The sequence below is a fragment of the Artemia franciscana genome, chromosome 16 (genome assembly GCF_032884065.1).
Source record: "Artemia franciscana chromosome 16, ASM3288406v1, whole genome shotgun sequence".
In the NCBI taxonomy this organism is placed as follows: domain Eukaryota; kingdom Metazoa; phylum Arthropoda; class Branchiopoda; order Anostraca; family Artemiidae; genus Artemia; species Artemia franciscana.
Genome location: NC_088878.1, coordinates 34,922,938 through 34,928,937, shown reverse-complemented (window position 1 = coordinate 34,928,937; position 6,000 = coordinate 34,922,938). Strand labels below are relative to the sequence as shown.

Sequence of the window (6,000 nt, the reverse complement as noted above, 5' to 3'; positions counted from 1 at the left end):
TAATGATTGCCCTTGAGCTTTGTTGATGGTGATTGCTAATCGACCATTCCCTGTCCCGGTGTCCCGGTCGTCATTTACATCCCCCTGTTTCCCCCGGTGTAGTTGTGTCCCTGTGTCCCGGTCGTCATTTATATTCCCTGTGTCCCGGGTCCCGGTCATCATTTGTATCCCGGTGTCCCGGTCTGTATATACATTCGTTTTTTAGTTTTGTTTATCTCCTTTATTTTTTTCCTTTTTTTTTCTTTTTTAGCTTATTTAGATTTTTAGATTTTTTAGTTTTTTTTATTAGTTTTTAGTTTTTATTTCTTTTTAGTTTTTTTGTCCCGGTCGTCATTTATATCCCCCTGTTTCCCCCGGTGTCCCCGTTGTAGTTGTGTCCCTGTGTCCCGGTCGTTATTTATATTCCCTGTGTCCCGGTCGTCATTTGTATCCCGGTGTACCGGTCTGTATATACATTCGTTTTTTAGTTTTGTTTTTCTCCTTTATTTTTTTCCTTTTTTTTTCTTTTTTAGTTTATTTAGATTTTTAGATTTTTTAGTTTTTTTATTAGTTTTTAGTTTTTTTTTTCTTTTTAGTTTTTTTGTAGTTTTTTACCTTCTTTTTAGTTTTGTTAATTTTTTTTTTTACTTGTGTCCTGGTCGTCATTTATACTCCCTGTGTCCCGGTGCTTTGTTGATTGCTAATCGAACATTCCTTTTGTCCTGGTCGCTTTCTCTTTGAGTGTCGTCATTTATTTTTTTCTTTTTTAGTTCTTTTAGTTTTTACCTTTTTTAGTTTTTTTTTAGTTTTTAGTTTTTTTAGTTTTTTACCTTTTTTTAGTTTTTTTAGTTTTTTTAGTTTTTTAGCTTTTTTATTTTTTTATTAGTTTTTAGTTTTTTTGTAGTTTTTGCCTTTTTTTTAGTTTTTTTAGTTTTTTAGCTTTTTTATTAGTTTTTAGTTTTTTTTGTAGTTTTTGCCTTTTTTTAGTTTTTTTAGTTTTTTAGCTTTTTTATTTTTTTTATTAGTTTTTAGTTTTTTTTGTAGTTTTTGCCTTTTTTTAGTTTTTTTCAGTTTTGACGTCACCTGATCCAGTTTTTTCAGGTGACGTCACCTGATCCACGATCCACAGATCCACAGACAACTTATTTTTATATATATAGATAGTTTTTTTTTTTTTACTTATGTCCTGGTCGTCATTTATACTCCCTGTGTCCCGGTGCTTTGTTGATTGCTAATCGAACATTCCTTTTGTCCTGGTCGCTTTCTCTTTGAGTGTCGTCATTTATTAGTTTTTTTCCTTTTTTTTTTAGTTTTTTATTGGTTTTTACCTTTATTTTAGCTTATTTTTCAGTTTTTTCCTTTTTTTTATTTTTTTTTTATTTTTTATTTTTTTTAGTTTTTTACCTTTTTTTAGTTTTTTTAGTTTTTTTAGTTTTTTTAGCTTTTTTACTTTTTTTATTAGTTTTTAGTTTTTTTTTGTAGTTTTTGCCTTTTTTTAGTTTTTTCAGTTTTTTTTTTAGTTTTTTATTGGTTTTTACCTTTATAGTTTTTTTAGTTTTTTAGCTTTTTTATTTTTTTTATTAGTTTTTAGTTTTTTTTGTAGTTTTTGCCTTTTTTTAGTTTTTTTCAGTTTTGACGTCACCTGATCCAGTTTTTTCAGGTGACGTCACCTGACACATCCATCCATCCATCCACAGACAACTTATTTTTATATATATAGATATATATATATATATATATATATATATATATATATATGGTTTTAACTACGTAAAACTTGCGAATATACAACATTCTTTGCTGTCCCATTGTCTTTGCATATAAATAGATTGTCAGGTTTACCGACTCTTGAACATGCAACATATAATGGTCCATGGGAAAACAATCTGTATTCAGATCTATAAATCATGATTCTAATGATTGCCCTTGAGCTTTGTTGATGGTGATTGCTAATCGACCATTCCCTGTCCCGGTGTCCCGGTCGTCATTTATATCCCCCTGTTTCCCCCGGTGTCCCCGTTGTAGTTGTGTCCCTGTGTCCCGGTCGTCATTTATATTCCCTGTGTCCCGGTCGTCATTTATATTCCCTGTGTCCTGGTCGTCATTTGTATCCCGGTGTCCCGGTCTGTATATACATTCATTTTTTAGTTTTGTTTTTCTCCTTTATTTTTTTCCTTTTTTTTCTTTTTTAGTTTATTTAGATTTTTAGATTTTTTAATTTTTTTTATTAGTTTTTAGTTTTTTTTTTCTTTTTAGTTTTTTTTGTAGTTTTTTACCTTCTTTTTAGTTTTGTTAGTTTTTTTTTTTACTTATGTCCTGGTCGTCATTTATACTCCCTGTGTCCCGGTGCTTTGTTGATTGCTAATCGAACATTCCTTTTGTCCTGGTCGCTTTCTCTTTGAGTGTCGTCATTTATTTTTTTCTTTTTTAGTTCATTTAGTTTTTACCTTTTTTAGTTTTTTTTAGTTTTTTAGATGAAAATTTTTTTTAGTTTTTTCCTTTTTTTTCTTTTTAGTTTTTTATTGGTTTTTACCTTTATTTTAGCTTAATTTTTCTGTTTTTTTTCCTTTTTTTTTAGTTTTTTTTTATTTTTTATTTTTTTAGTTTTTTACCTTTTTTTAGTTTTTTTAGTTTTTTTAGTTTTTTAGCTTTTTTACTTTTTTTATTAGTTTTTAGTTTTTTTTGTAGTTTTTGCCTTTTTTTAGTTTTTTCAGTTTTTTTTAGTTTTTTATTGGTTTTTACCTTTATTTTAGCTTATTTTTCAGTTTTTTTCCTTTTTTTTAGTTTTTTTTAGTTTTTAGTTTTTTTAGTTTTTTACCTTTTTTTAGTTTTTTTAGTTTTTTTAGTTTTTTACCTTTTTTATTTTTTTTATTAGTTTTTAGTTTTTTTTTGTAGTTTTTGCCTTTTTTTAGTTTTTTTTAGTTTTTTAGCTTTTTTATTAGTTTTTAGTTTTTTTTGTAGTTTTTGCCTTTTTTTAGTTTTTTTCTTTTTAGTTTTTTTGTAGTTTTTACCTTCTTTTTAGTTTTGTTAGTTTTTTTTTTACTTATGTCCTGGTCGTCATTTATACTCCCTGTGTCCCGGTGCTTTGTTGATTGCTAATCGAACATTCCTTTTGTCCTGGTCGCTTTCTCTTTGAGTGTCGTCATTTATTTTTTTCTTTTTTAGTTCTTTTAGTTTTTACCTTTTTTATTTTTTTTTAGTTTTTTAGATGAAAATTTTTTTTAGTTTTTTTCCTTTTTTTCTTTTTAGTTTTTTTATTGGTTTTTTACCTTTATTTTAGCTTATTTTTCAGTTTTTTTCCTTTTTTTTATTTTTTTTTTTATTTTTTATTTTTTTTAGTTTTTTACCTTTTTTTAGTTTTTTTAGTTTTTTTAGTTTTTTAGCTTTCCTTTTTTTAGTTTTTTTTAGTTTTTAGTTTTTTTTAGTTTTTTACCTTTTTTTACTTTTTTTAGTTTTTTTAGTTTTTTAGCTTTTTTATTTTTTTTATTAGTTTTTAGTTTTTTTTGTAGTTTTTGCCTTCTTTTAGTTTTTTTAGTTTTTTAGCTTTTTTATTAGTTTTTAGTTTTTTTTGTAGTTTTTGCCTTTTTTTTAGTTTTTTTAGTTTTTTAGCTTTTTTATTTTTTTATTAGTTTTTAGTTTTTTTTGTAGTTTTTGCCTTTTTTTTAGTTTTTTCAGTTTTCAGTTTTGTCACCTGATTCAGTTTTTTTCAGGTGACGTCACCTGATCCACAGATTCACAGATCCACACACAGACAACTTATTTTTATATATATAGATATAGATTATAGAATTGAATTTCAAGGCCTTGCAATAGGGACAAATTTTAGACATTGTCCCGATTTGAACACATCTACTCAAGCTATAATCATCGACTGGGTTGTACCTGAATGCCAGGCGATAACTTTCAGGTTGCTCTGATTCCTCGGCACGCTTTCTTTTCTTACTTTCTCTATCAGCAGCAAGCCTGATTTCTTGCTGTTCTTGTGATTCCTCGGCACGCTTTCTTTTCTTACTTTCTCTATCAGCAGCAAGCCTGATTTCTTGCTGTTCTTGTAATTCCTCGGCACGCCTTCTTTTTTCACTTTCTCTTTTAGCAGCAAGTCTGCTTCCGCGTTGCTCTGGTAGTTCCTCGGCACGCTTTCTGTTTTTTCTTTCTCTATCAGCCTCAAGCCTGTTTCCTTGCTGTTCTTTTGATTCCTCGGCACGCTTTCTGTTCTTTCTTTCTCTATCAGCCTCAAGCCTGTTTCCTTGCTGTTCTTTTGATTCCTCGGCACGCCTTCTTTTTTCACTTTCTCTTTTAGCAGCAAGTCTGCTTTCGCGTTGCTCTGGTAGTTCCTCGGCACGCTTTCTTTTCTGACTTTCTCTATCAGCAGCAAGTTTTTTGGCATAGACTCTTTGAGCATCTTCATCGGCTTTTGCCATGGTAAGTTCATCAGTCATTGTAAACTTAAACATTAATAGATTTCTACGTGAACATATCTCTTAAATATATTGAATGACGTCACCGTCAAAGCGAAAATGACGACAACTAATTTCATGACGTCAGTCAACACAGAAACATGACGTCACCTGATCCACAGACAGACACACAGACAGACAACTTATTTTTATACATATAGATAAGTACTATAATAAGTACAAAAACTAAGACATAAGATTTGAGTAAGATTAAGGTTCCGTATTTTCACATTCCGTATAATCACAAACAACACTGAAACTAGGATATATCTATATATATAAAAATAAGTTGTCTGTCTGTCTGTCGAGTGACGTCATTATAAGGATTAAGCTGTATGTCGTCATGAAGATAGTTGTCGTCATGTTTGTTATGACAATGCTTAGTATATGACATCATTATAAGTATTTAAGAAAAATAAGTTGTTTGTTTGTGTGTCTGTCTGTCTGTCCGCATATGACGTCTGAATTATTTCATCATATACCAATTCAAAAACGAATGTATGCAAGCCAAAGTAGCTGAGTTGGTAAAGCGTTATGTTCCAGGTTCTAGGTCTGAGAGGTTTCAGGTTCGAACCTTGGCCTTAGCATTAATACAAAAGAAGAAAAAAACTAAAAAGAAAATACAAAAAAATAAAAAAGCTAAAAAACTAAAAAAACTAAAAAAAGGTAAAAAACTAAAAACTAAAAAAGAAAAAAAAATTAAAAGAACTAAAAAAAGGTAAAAACTACAAAAAAACTAAAAAGAAAAAGAAACTAAAAACTAATAAAAAAAAACTAAAAAAACTAAAAACTGAAAAAGAAAAAAAACTTAAAAAAGGAAAAAAACTGAAAAATACAGGAGAAAAAGAAAACTAATAAAAATAAAAATAAAAAATAAAAAAAAAAACTAAAAAAGGTAAAAACTAAAAAAAAACAAAAAGAAAAAAGAAAAAACTAAAAGAGCTGAAAAAAGGTAAAAACCAAAAAAACTAAAAAGAAAAAAAGGAAAAAAACTAAAAATTTATTTCATCATATACCAATTCAAAAACGAATGTATATACAGACCGGGACACCGGGATACAAATGACCACCGGGACACCGGGAGCAAGCTTGGCACGTGAAGATTTTTCCAACTGTCAATGTTATAGAATGTTACCGAAAAGCAAAACCAGGCTTGCGGTTCAAAGAGAAAGGGCCAGATTAGAAATGTGCAATTTATGTCGACGAAGGCGTGTCGAGGAACTACCAGAGCAACGCGAAATCAGACTTGCTGCTGAAAGAGAAAGTAAAAAAAGAAGGCGTGTCGAGGAATCACAAGAGCAACGTGAAAACAGGCTTGCGGCTTCAAGAGATAATGCTAGATTAGGAATGTGCAATTTACGTCAACGAAGGCGCGTCGAGGAACTACCAGAGCAACGCGAAACCAGACTTGCTGCTAAAACAGAAAGTGAAAAAAGAAGGCGTCTCGAGGAATCACAAGAGCAACGTGAAAACAGGCTTGCGGCTTCAAGAGATAATGTCAAAAGAAAGCGTGCCGAGGAATCACAAGAGCAACGTGAAAATTATCGCATGGCATTCAGGTACA

General features: G+C 29.8%; 1 protein-coding gene and 1 long non-coding RNA gene across 2 annotated transcripts in view; both read right to left on the bottom strand.

Moving 5' to 3' along the window:
* The window catches only part of LOC136037384 (IWS1-like protein), a 438,978-nt gene that overhangs the window by 101,552 nt on the left and 331,426 nt on the right, over nt 1–6,000 (bottom strand). The gene's annotated exons all lie outside the window — the stretch shown is intronic.
* On the bottom strand, nt 456–3,327 carry LOC136037383 (uncharacterized). Its single transcript, XR_010619924.1, has 2 exons — nt 1,384–3,327; nt 456–809 (listed from the first exon to the last, which is right to left on the bottom strand). It is a non-coding gene; the product is annotated as an uncharacterized LOC136037383 (long non-coding RNA).